The sequence below is a fragment of the Condylostylus longicornis genome, unplaced genomic scaffold (assembly GCF_029603195.1).
Source record: "Condylostylus longicornis isolate FDR11 unplaced genomic scaffold, ASM2960319v2 ptg000325l, whole genome shotgun sequence".
Lineage (NCBI taxonomy): Eukaryota > Metazoa > Arthropoda > Insecta > Diptera > Dolichopodidae > Condylostylus > Condylostylus longicornis.
In genome coordinates, this window is record NW_026578288.1 from 105,001 (window position 1) to 117,500 (window position 12,500).

Sequence of the window (12,500 nt, forward strand, 5' to 3'; positions counted from 1 at the left end):
ATTTTAATATGTTTTAGAATGTATATATATTATCGATATATATCTGACGAAAATAAAAAAAAAATTTTATAAAACTCTAAACGGTGGATCACTTGGCTCATGGGTCGATGAAGAACGCAGCTAACTGTGCGTCATCGTGTGAACTGCAGGACACATGAACATCGACATTTTGAACGCATATTGCAGTCCATGCTACAGAGTATATAAATTTATTAAAAAATTTAATACTGCATGGACTACATATGGTTGAGGGTTGTAAGAATAATTTAATAAAGTTGCTTATAATATAATTTTAAATTATATTATTTATAGCACATGATATATTACTGGTAGGAATACCATAATATTAAAATTCAATTATATATATTTTACTTATATTATAAAATATAATAAAAAAATAAGTATATCCTAGTATTAATAAATTAGTATTAATACATTAAAGAGGAAAACTTATATAAAATTATATTATTTATAATATAAACAATACAGTAACTTATATATATTTAGTTTTCAACTAAAAAGAAAAATTAAAAATATTCTTAAAAACAACCTCAACTCATATGAGACTACCCCCTGAATTTAAGCATATTAGTTAGGGGAGGAAAAGAAACTAACTAGGATTTTCTTAGTAGCGGCGAGCGAAAAGAAACTAGTTCAGCACTAAAGGATTTTGTTTATACAAATATCCGATGTAGTGTATGGAATATCTATATTCTAATATGAGAAATTAACAGTCTAAGTCCTTCTTAAACGAGGCCATTTACCCATAGAGGGTGCTAGGCCCGTATGACGTTAATGATTATTAGAAGATATTTCCAAAGAGTCGTGTTGCTTGATAGTGCAGCATGCAGATAAGTGGGTGGTAAACTCCATCTAAAACTAAATATAACCATGAGACCGATAGCAAACAAGTACCGTGAGGGAAAGTTGAAAAGAACTCTGAATAGAGAGTTAAATAGTACGTGAAACTGTTTAGAGGTTAAGCCCGATGAACCTAAACATCCATGAAATATGAAAAATTCAACATTATAAATATTATATAATTATATAATAATGATGGTGTGCAATTTTTTCATATATGGACATTGCAATCTGTTAATAAATATATATTTATCATAAGATATATTTAAAAAGTTTATTTTATATATGAAAATTTATTTTCTATATAATATAATTTAAATATTATCGGATAAATAATTGACAGATAAAAAATCAATATAATGCGTAAATTATATATTATTATAATTTTATAATATTATATTAATTTATATATTAATATAATTATTATATGCATTAATATGATTAGCAATGCTATAGATTTAGGATACCTTCGGGACCCGTCTTGAAACACGGACCAAGGAGTCTAACATGTGTGCAAGTCATTAGAATTTATTTTAAATAAAATCTAAAGGCGTAATTAACTTAACTGTTAATATGGGATTAAATTATATATATAATTTTATATATATAATATCAATCCTGGGGCGTTCTATATAGTTATGTATATAAATAATTTTTAATTATTTTTTATACCTCTAACTAGAACGTACCTTGAGCATATATGCTGTGACCCGAAAGATGGTGAACTATACCTGATCAGGTAGAAGTCAGGGGAAACCCTGATGGAAGACCGAAACAGTTCTGACGTGCAAATCGATTGTCAGAATTGGGTATAGGGGCGAAAGACCTATCGAACTATCTAGTAGCTGGTTCCCACCGAAGTTTCCCTCAGGATAGCTGGTGCATAAAAATATTATATAAAATAATCTTATCTGGTAAAGCGAATGATTAGAGGCCTTAGGGCCGAAACGACCTTAACCTATTCTCAAACTTTAAATGGGTAAGAACCTAAACTTTCTTGAATGAAGTTTTAGGTTATGATATATTGTGCCCAGTGGGCCACTTTTGGTAAGCAGAACTGGCGCTGTGGGATGAACCAAACGTGACGTTACGGTGCCTAAATTAACAACTCATGCAGATACCATGAAAGGCGTTGCTTGCTTAAAACAGCAGGACGGTGGACATGGAAGTCGTAATCCGCTAAGGAGTGTGTAACAACTCACCTGCCGAAGCAACTAGCCCTTAAAATGGATGGCGCTTAAGTTGTATACCTATACGTCACTGTTAATGTAAATGATTTATATTACATTATTAATGTATATAAATTTAGAAACATTAACAAGTAGGTGGGTACAATGGTAGCGTAGAAGCATCTTCCGTAAGGATGTGTGGAGCTGCCATTGGTACAGATCTTGGTGGTAGTAGCAAATAATCGAATGAGACCTTGGAGGACTGAAGTGGAGAAGGGTTTCGTGTGAACAGTGGTTGATCACGAGTTAGTCGGTCCTAAGCTTAAGGCGAAAGCCGAACAAAATTTAAGGTTTTATCCCCATTGATAATATAAAATACCTTAAATTAAATAAGCGAAAGGGAATACGGTTCCAATTCCGTAACCTGTTGAGTATACGTTTGTAATAAATATGGTCATTATGATCATCCTGGTAACAGAAACAATCATAGAGAAGCCGTCGAGAGGTATCGGAAGAGTTTTCTTTTCTGTTTTATAGTTGTACTACCATGGAAATCTTTCGAAGAGAGATATGGTAGATGAACTAGAAGAGCATGGCATTTACTGCTGTGTCGATATTTTCTCCTCGGACCTTGAAAATCTATGATTGGGCCACGCAAACTTCTCAACAGGCCGTACCAATATCCGCAGCTGGTCTCCAAGGTGAAGAGTCTCTAGTCGATAGAATAATGTAGGTAAGGGAAGTCGGCAAATTAGATCCGTAACTTCGGGATAAGGATTGGCTCTGAAGATTGAGATAATCGGGCTTGAATGGGAAACAATAAAGTGGTGCATGTACTCGTTCTGGGTAAATAGAATTTATTATAAAATTTATTTTATAATATTTTTGTTCCCCGGATAGAAGCTACATAACCAGTTGTGGAACATTCTTGCTAATAATATACTGGTAATATAATTTTTTAATTATATTATCATATATTTTATAACGGTTATCAATTAACAATCAATTCAGAACTGGCACGGATTTGGGGAATCCGACTGTCTAATTAAAACAAAGCATTGTGATGGCCCTAACGGGTGTTGACACAATGTGATTTCTGCCCAGTGCTATGAATGTCAAAGTGAAGAAATTCATTTAAGCGCTGGTTAACGGCGGGAGTAACTATGACTCTCTTAGAACATGCAGCACCATTCGAGTCATATGTTACTATGAAACCAATGTCTCTCACACTCTCCTGCGGGATTGTGATCGGGAACTTGGACGTGCCTATCTCACGCCTCCTCGTGGCGCCCGCTGGTAACGGGTCTTCCAGACGGTACCTATCCCGCATGAAGGAAGACGCCGGCTAAGTTGAGAAGGCTTTTTATATGGCATGTGGGTTGACACCCCACCTGTCATCAATACAGCTGTCATGTTAAATAATAACCAAAATATATCGGGGGAGTCGGATAACCCCAGGGTACTGCCCACTGGTAGTGCCCAACAGCTGACAATGAACAGCAACGGTGCATCAGCAATAGCTAATCGCACCAGGAGTCGCACGGGCGTTGGCGTGGGCTCCAGCCGCAACAACAGTAGTAATATTACAGCCATTACTACTGGCGGCTTGAACCCCCTTGATACCAGGGGTTCTCCGGTTGGCTCTGTTCCGCCCCAGAGCAACCGCTGTTTAGCCTGTGGCAGAAGGGAATGTGTGTGTGTAGAATTGGAAAACGAATCTGATACAGCCCAGATTCATGAGTGCAGATTTTGTGCACGTGTTTTCGGCACCAAAACTGGTCGTGGTGTGCATGAGAAGAAAGCCCATCCAAATGAATTGGATGAGGAGAGGTTGGCACGGCAACCTGAGAGTAAAGTGCGATGGTCAGAGGAAGAGTTAAGAATCCTTGCAAGAAAAGAGGTAGAGTTGTCTAGGAGGGGTGTACGTTTCATAAATGTGGAACTTGCTGCCCTCTTCGACAACAGGTCACTGGAGGCCATAAAGAAGATCCGACAGAAAACGGCATATAGGAACTTCGTTAGGGAATATACCAATGAACCGGATGGACATCCTGTCATTGTTGCGGGTGACATGGATGATCTACCTCACAGTGGCGACACTGATGGGGGGTTCATTGAGTATATTCTCCAAAGGCCTCCGAGAAACCCACACAATTTAAGTGGCCATCTATACTCGCTTGCTTGCGAAGCTCATACTCGAGGCAAAGAGGAAACCATGATCTGTCTAACAGCACTCCTTAGGGAGCATTTGCCTTGGCGAGAGCATCCTCGAGTCCCTGTCGCCCGTCCTGCTAATTGTGCAACCCATAGCAGACGGCGGCAGAGGCGAAAAGAGTATGCTCTCACGCAGAGAAATTTTAAAAAGCACCAAGGTAGATGCATCAAATCCATTTTGGAGGGGCCCATCGCTTCGAATCCACCAGGACGAGAAGTGATGGAACCGTACTGGAGGGCAATCATGGAACAGTCGAACACCTCATCGCCCCCTGACGAAAGGCTAGAGAGGCAAGAGTGGTTGGCATTATGGAGTCCAATTACCGTTGATGACGTTCTGTCATCAAGGCTTAGCAATGCTACATCTCCTGGTCCTGATTGTATCACGGCGAGGCAACTCAATGCGATAGGACAGGACGCACTCATGATGATATTTAATATTATCATGTGGTGTGGTCGACTACCTACGTTTGCGCGTAGGTCAAGAACCATCTTTATCCCGAAAAAGACCGGTTCTTGCGGCCCAGGTGATTTCCGTCCCATCACAGTTCCTTCGGTTTTGAGCCGGCACTTGCATGGTTTACTGGCGAGAAGACTCTTGAAACATTTTAAATTTGATTCTCGTCAGCGGGCATTCATTAGTGGAGTGGATGGATGCACCGACAATGCCATGCTAATGGACATGTTGCTGCGGGATCATCATGATCGCAAAGCACCATTGTTCATGGCTCTAGTTGACGTGAGTAAGGCATTTGACTCCGTTTCCCACAGTGCTATACTGGGGACTCTAAGATCATATGGCTTGCCCACGGGATTCTGCGATTACATCGGGAATATGTACGCAGAATCAACAACACATTTTTGTGGTGATGGGTGGATTAGTAGCGATGTGCACCCAGGACGGGGAGTCAAACAAGGTGATCCTTTGTCACCCGTAATCTTTAACATTGTGGTTAACAGATTATTGGGCTCCCTGCCTGCTGAAGTTGGAACTTCCCTTGGGGATGTAAGACTCAATGCAATGGCATTTGCGGATGACCTTGTCCTTTTGGCAGAAACGCCGCGAGGATTAAAAGAATTGATAGATACCACCCACACATTCTTAGGAATGTGTGGGATGTCACTTAATAGTGCAAAATGCTTGACAGTGAGCATAGAAGTTCGTGGCAAAGACAAGGTAACAATGGTAAATGACCGGCGCACGTTTTACATCGCGGATAGGCCAATCCCAGCATTAAAGAGAACAGACGATTGGACCTACTTGGGAATCAACTTCACGGCCGATGGTCGGTGCAAGTGCTATCCATATAAGGAATTGGGCCCCAGATTGGAAAATGTACGGAAGGCACCACTCAAACCTCAACAAAGGCTTCACGCACTTAGAACTGTCCTAATACCACAACTTTATCATAAACTTGCTCTTGGCAGTGTTATGATCGGTGCTCTGAATAAAACAGATAGGATCATACGCAATGCGGTCCGGGCATGGCTACGCCTACCACACGATGTGCCGGTTGCATTTTTTCATGCTCCGGTGAGCCATGGAGGATTGGGCATTCCATCTGTTCGATGGATTGCTCCATGGCTCAGGAAGCAGCGTTTGGACTCGCTTAAACTGCCGTGCCTCGAGCAAGTGGTCATTGCAAACACTTTTATAGCGACCGAATATGATAAAGTTGAAAGAAGATTGACGGTTGATGGACAGATTCTGGGAACAAGAAATCAGATTGATCAGTATTGGAGCAACAAGTTGTATGGTCAGGTGGATGGAGTTGGTCTTAGGGAAGCGGGGCATGTTCCGCAGGCGCACCGGTGGGTGAGGGAACCCACAAAGCTGCTGAGCGGGAAGGACTTCGTGAATTGCATCAGGCTTCGCATCAACGCTTTACCTGCGAGGTCAAGGACCTCAAGGGGAAGAGCACAGCTTGACAGAAGGTGTCGAGCTGGATGCGGAGAACCTGAAACCACCAATCACATAGTCCAGAGATGCCACCGAACACACGCTGCCCGGATCAACAGGCATGACAATATCGTTGGCTATATTAAGAGGAGTCTCTGTAACCGTGGTTTTACCACTCTTACAGAACCCTCTTATCAAATGCCTAGCGGTCATGTCCTGAAACCTGATCTTGTTGCCACCAAGGATCAATCTATTCTTGTTCTTGACGCTCAGGTCAACACCGACGCTGTCAATCTCATAGGGCCTCATCGCACCAAGACCAGTAAGTATAGTGGGAGAGACTTCCTGGAGCAAGTAAAAAGAGGAAGTACAAGGGAGGGACACAATTCAACACACACACACACAATAAGAGAGGGAGAAGAGACTCAAGTAGGGGAAAGGGAAGTAAAGGTGATGACAGTCACTCTCAACTGGCGAGGTATTTGGTGTAAGAAGTCCGCACAGGATCTTCTTGCATTCAACGTCCTCAACACGCGAGACCTGGCTGTCATCAGCACTAGAGTGGCGCAGGGTAGTATTCGATGCTTTAACATCTTTAATCGAACTACCCAGGTGCGTGAAGGTATTGGCTGATGTAACGTTGCTGTTCAGCTATTTAAAAAGGGTGCCGTCTACCCATTTTGAACATAAGTATAGGCGCAAATTTTCCAGGGGGTGTTTTAGTCGGTAGTCAGTGAAGACTGCATGATAGATTAGTAGAGCATGAACATAATATCATAACAAAAATGCGAATAGCATATTAAACTGGAGTCCGACACTGCCGAGCCCGAAAAAGGGCAGGCGGACGTAAATGTCTTTCACCTCCGCCTTCGGGAAAAAAAAAAAAAAAAAAAAAAAAAAAATAGCCAAATGCCTCGTCATCTAATTAGTGACGCGCATGAATGGATTAACGAGATTCCTACTGTCCCTATCTACTATCTAGCGAAACCACAGCCAAGGGAACGGGCTTGGAATAATTAGCGGGGAAAGAAGACCCTGTTGAGCTTGACTCTAGTCTGGTAGTGTAAGGAGACATAAGAGGTGTAGCATAAGTGGGAGATATAATATTTCGGTATTATATCAATAATGAAATACCACTACTCTTATTGTTTCCTTACTTACTTGATAAAATGGAACGTGTATCATTTACTTAGCCATTACACGGATATATATCCATTATATATTTTATGGTATTTTGTTTTGATGCAAGTTTCTTGATAAAAGTACAATGAGTTTGTTATATACACCAAACATATTTATATAAAATGATTTTGGTATAAAAAATAATTATTTTTAATTATTTTCTTATACTTATAATCAAAGTAATATAATATGGTATGACTCTTTCACTCAGGTATGATCCAATTCAAGGACATTTCCAGGTGGGGAGTTTGACTGGGGCGGTACATCTTTCAAATAATAACGAAGGTGTCCCAAGGCCAGCTCAGTGCGGACAGAAACCACACGTAGAGCAAAAGGGCAAATGCTGACTTGATCTCGATGTTCAGTACACATAGAGACAGCAAAAGCTCGGCCTATCGATCCTTTTGGTTTAAGGAGTTTTTAACAAGAGGTGTCAGAAAAGTTACCACAGGGATAACTGGCTTGTGGCAGCCAAGCGTTCATAGCGACGTTGCTCTTTGATCCTTCGATGTCGGCTCTTCCTATCATTGTGAAGCAAAATTCACCAAGCGTTGGATTGTTCACCCATTCAAGGGAACGTGAGCTGGGTTTAGACCGTCGTGAGACAGGTTAGTTTTACCCTACTGATGACAATATATTATTGTGACAGCATTCCTGCGTAGTACGAGAGGAACCGCAGGTACGGACCAATGGCACAATACTTGTTCGAGCGAACAGTGGTATGACGCTACGTCCGTTGGATTATGCCTGAACGCCTCTAAGGTCGTATCCGTGCTGGACTACAATAATAATAATGGGGCGACTGTATTGTATAGCAATAAACCATTTAAAGTTATTATCTTTATGATAATAACGATAATGGATTATGTGATGCTAATGTTATGTAAAATATAGTTACAGAGTATGTATACATGGTATCTTACTTGACGGATAACTAGTTTTGCATTTAAACATTATTAAATACGATGACAGTGCCTAGAATCAATTGTAAACGACTTTGGTAACGGGCAAGGTGTTGTAAGTGGTTGAGCAGCTGCCATACTGCGATCCACTGAAGCTTATCCTTTGCTTGAAGATTCGAAAAATTTATTTTATTTTTCGATTCTTCTTATTATTCCACATATTATTATCTCATGTAGAGTAGTGATATTGTGTGGGATATGGGGTCAGGTCTGCTCTGGTCTGGTCTAGTCTAGTCTAGATTTAGTCTAGTCTGGTCTAGTCTGATCTAGTATTGTATGGCCTGATCTGGTTTGGGTGATGGTCTTTATAGCCCTTATACATTCTTTATTATACATTACTAACAAGGTATGTATTATAAAATTGTATATGGGTATATAATAGTGGCGATGGTGGTAGCCACTAGTAGTACATTCTTATTACTTACTATAAAGTATTAAGTATGTATTATAAAATTGTATATGGGTATAATAGTGGCGATGGCGGTAGCCACTATTAGTACATTCTTATTACTTACTATAAAGTATTAAGTATGAATTATAAAATAGTATATGGGTATAATAGTGGCGATGGCGGTAGCCACTATTAGTACATTCTTATTACTTACTATAAAGTATTAAGTATGAATTATAAAATAGTATATGGGTATAATAGTGGCGATGGCGGTAGCCACTATTAGTACATTCTTATTACTTACTATAAAGTATTAAGTATGAATTATAAAATAGTATATGGGTATAATAGTGGCGATGGCGGTAGCCACTATTAGTACATTCTTATTACTTACTATAAAGTATTAAGTATGAATTATAAAATAGTATATGGGTATAATAGTGGCAATGGCGGTAGCCACTATTAGTACATTCTTATTACTTACTATAAAGTATTAAGTATGAATTATAAAATAGTATATGGGTATAATAGTGGCGATGGCGGTAGCCACTATTAGTACATTCTTATTACTTACTATAAAGTATTAAGTATGAATTATAAAATAGTATATGGGTATAATAGTGGCGATGGCGGTAGCCACTATTAGTACATTCTTATTACTTACTATAAAGTATTAAGTATGAATTATAAAATAGTATATGGGTATAATAGTGGCGATGGCGGTAGCCACTATTAGTACATTCTTATTACTTACTATAAAGTATTAAGTATGAATTATAAAATAGTATATGGGTATAATAGTGGCGATGGCGGTAGCCACTATTAGTACATTCTTATTACTTACTATAAAGTATTAAGTATGAATTATAAAATAGTATATGGGTATAATAGTGGCGATGGCGGTAGCCACTATTAGTACATTCTTATTACTTACTATAAAGTATTAAGTATATATTATAAAATTGTATATGAGTATAATAGTGGCGATGGCGGTAGCCACTATTAGTTCATTCTTATTACTTACTATAAAGTATTAAGTATGTATTATAAAATTGTATATGGGTATAATAGTGGCGATGGCGGTAGCCACTATTATTACATTCTTATTACTTACTATAAGTATATTAAGTGTGTATTATAAAATTGCATATGAGTATTAATAGTGGCGTTGGTACTTAAGTAGTACATTCTTATTATACTTACCTATATATAAGTATGTATTATAGGAATGGTGATAAACATTTGCTATTGAAGGCTTGTAATATTGATTGGTAGGTGGTGGTGGTGGTTGTTAAGATAGGTTAAGTATATTCTTACTATAAATACTTCAAATAAGTATTTTCTTAATGTATTACTGCATGAATAATGATTTAAGTAATACTTATTATTATATATCAATACAGTGGCAGGTATTGGATATGGGAATAACATAGACCTGAACGAGACATATGTTATGCTCGACAGGCAATAATTACTTTTCATAAGTGAAAAGTAACCTGGGTTGGTAAGCATGTTATGCCCACCCGATGAAAAAATTTTTTTCAGCCTGGTTTGATATTTACCAATGGCAATATAAGCCTGATCGGGACATATGTTATGCTCGACAGGCAATAATTACTTTTCATGAATGAAAAGTAACCTGAGTTGGTAAACATGTTATGCCCACCCGATGAAAAAAATTTTTTCAGCCTGGTTTGATATTTATCAAAGGCAAAATAAGCCTGATCGGGACATATGTTATGCTCGACAGGCAATAATTACTTTTCATGAATGAAAAGTAACCTGGGTTGGTAAGCATGTTATGCCCACCCGATGAAAAAATTTTTTTCAGCCTGGTTTGATATTTATCAAAGGCAAAATAAGCCTGATCGGGACATATGTTATGCTCGACAGGCAATAATTATTTTTCATGAATGAAAAGTAACCTGGGTTGGTAAACATGTTATGCCCACCCGATGAAAAAATTTTTTTCAGCCTGGTTTGATATTTATCAAAGGCAAAATAAGCCTGATCGGGACATATGTTATGCTCGACAGGCAATAATTACTTTTCATGAATGAAAAGTAACCTGGGTTGGTAAACATGTTATGCCCACCCGATGAAAAAATTTTTTTCAGCCTGGTTTGATATTTATCAAAGGCAAAATAAGCCTGATCGGGACATATGTTATGCTCGACAGGCAATAATTACTTTTCATGAATGAAAAGTAACCTGGGTTGGTAAACATGTTATGCCCACCCGATGAAAAAATTTTTTTCAGCCTGGTTTGATATTTACCAATGGCAATATAAGCCTGATCGGGACATATGTTATGCTCGACAGGCAATAATTACTTTTCATGAATGAAAAGTAACCTGAGTTGGTAAACATGTTATGCCCACCCGATGAAAAAAATTTTTTCAGCCTGGTTTGATATTTATCAAAGGCAAAATAAGCCTGATCGGGACATATGTTATGCTCGACAGGCAATAATTACTTTTCATGAATGAAAAGTAACCTGGGTTGGTAAGCATGTTATGCCCACCCGATGAAAAAATTTTTTTCAGCCTGGTTTGATATTTATCAAAGGCAAAATAAGCCTGATCGGGACATATGTTATGCTCGACAGGCAATAATTATTTTTCATGAATGAAAAGTAACCTGGGTTGGTAAACATGTTATGCCCACCCGATGAAAAAATTTTTTTCAGCCTGGTTTGATATTTACCAATGGCAATATAAGCCTTATCGGGACATATGTTATGCTCGACAGGCAATAATTACTTTTCATGAATGAAAAGTAACCTGGGTTGGTAGGCATGTTATGCCCACCCGATGAAAAAATTTTTTCAGCCTGGTTTGATATTTATCAAAGGCAAAATAAGCCTGATCGGGACATATGTTATGCTCGACAGGCAATAATTACTTTTCATGAATGAAAAGTAACCTGGGTTGGTAAACATGTTATGCCCACCCGATGAAAGAATTTTTTTCAGCCTGGTTTGATATTTACCAATGGCAATATAAGCCTTATCGGGACATATGTTATGCTCGACAGGCAATAATTACTTTTCATGAATGAAAAGTAACCTGGGTTGGTAAACATGTTATGCCCACCCGATGAAAAAATTTTTTTCAGCCTGGTTTGATATTTACCAATGGCAATATAAGCCTGATCGGGACATATGTTATGCTCGACAGGCAATAATTACTTTTCATGAATGAAAAGTAACCTGGGTTGGTAAACATGTTATGCCCACCCGATGAAAAAAATTTTTTCAGCCTGGTTTGATATTTATCAAAGGCAAAATAAGCCTGATCGGGACATATGTTATGCTCGACAGGCAATAATTACTTTTCATGAATGAAAAGTAACCTGGGTTGGTAAACATGTTATGCCCACCCGATGAAAAAAATTTTTTCAGCCTGGTTTGATATTTATCAAAGGCAAAATAAGCCTGATCGGGACATATGTTATGCTCGACAGGCAATAATTACTTTTCATGAATGAAAAGTAACCTGGGTTGGTAAGCATGTTATGCCCACCCGATGAAAAAATTTTTTTCAGCCTGGTTTGATATTTATCAAAGGCAAAATAAGCCTGATCGGGACATATGTTATGCTCGACAGGCAATAATTACTTTTCATGAATGAAAAGTAACCTGGGTTGGTAAGCATGTTATGCCCACCCGATGAAAAAATTTTTTTCAGCCTGGTTTGATATTTATCAAAGGCAAAATAAGCCTGATCGGGACATATGTTATGCTCGACAGGCAATAATTACTTTTCATGAATGAAAAGTAACCTAAATTGGTAAACAAATTATGATTTAAGTAATGCTTA

The 12,500-nt window shown here is 38.4% G+C and overlaps 2 pseudogenes; both read left to right on the forward strand.

Moving 5' to 3' along the window:
* The first annotated feature begins 72 nt into the window (after nucleotides 1-72).
* LOC129616911 (5.8S ribosomal RNA) lies at nucleotides 73-256 on the forward strand (annotated as a pseudogene).
* A 290-nt stretch (nucleotides 257-546) lies between these two features.
* Nucleotides 547-8,407, forward strand: LOC129616935 (large subunit ribosomal RNA; annotated as a pseudogene).
* Nucleotides 8,408-12,500: the final 4,093 nt, after the last annotated feature.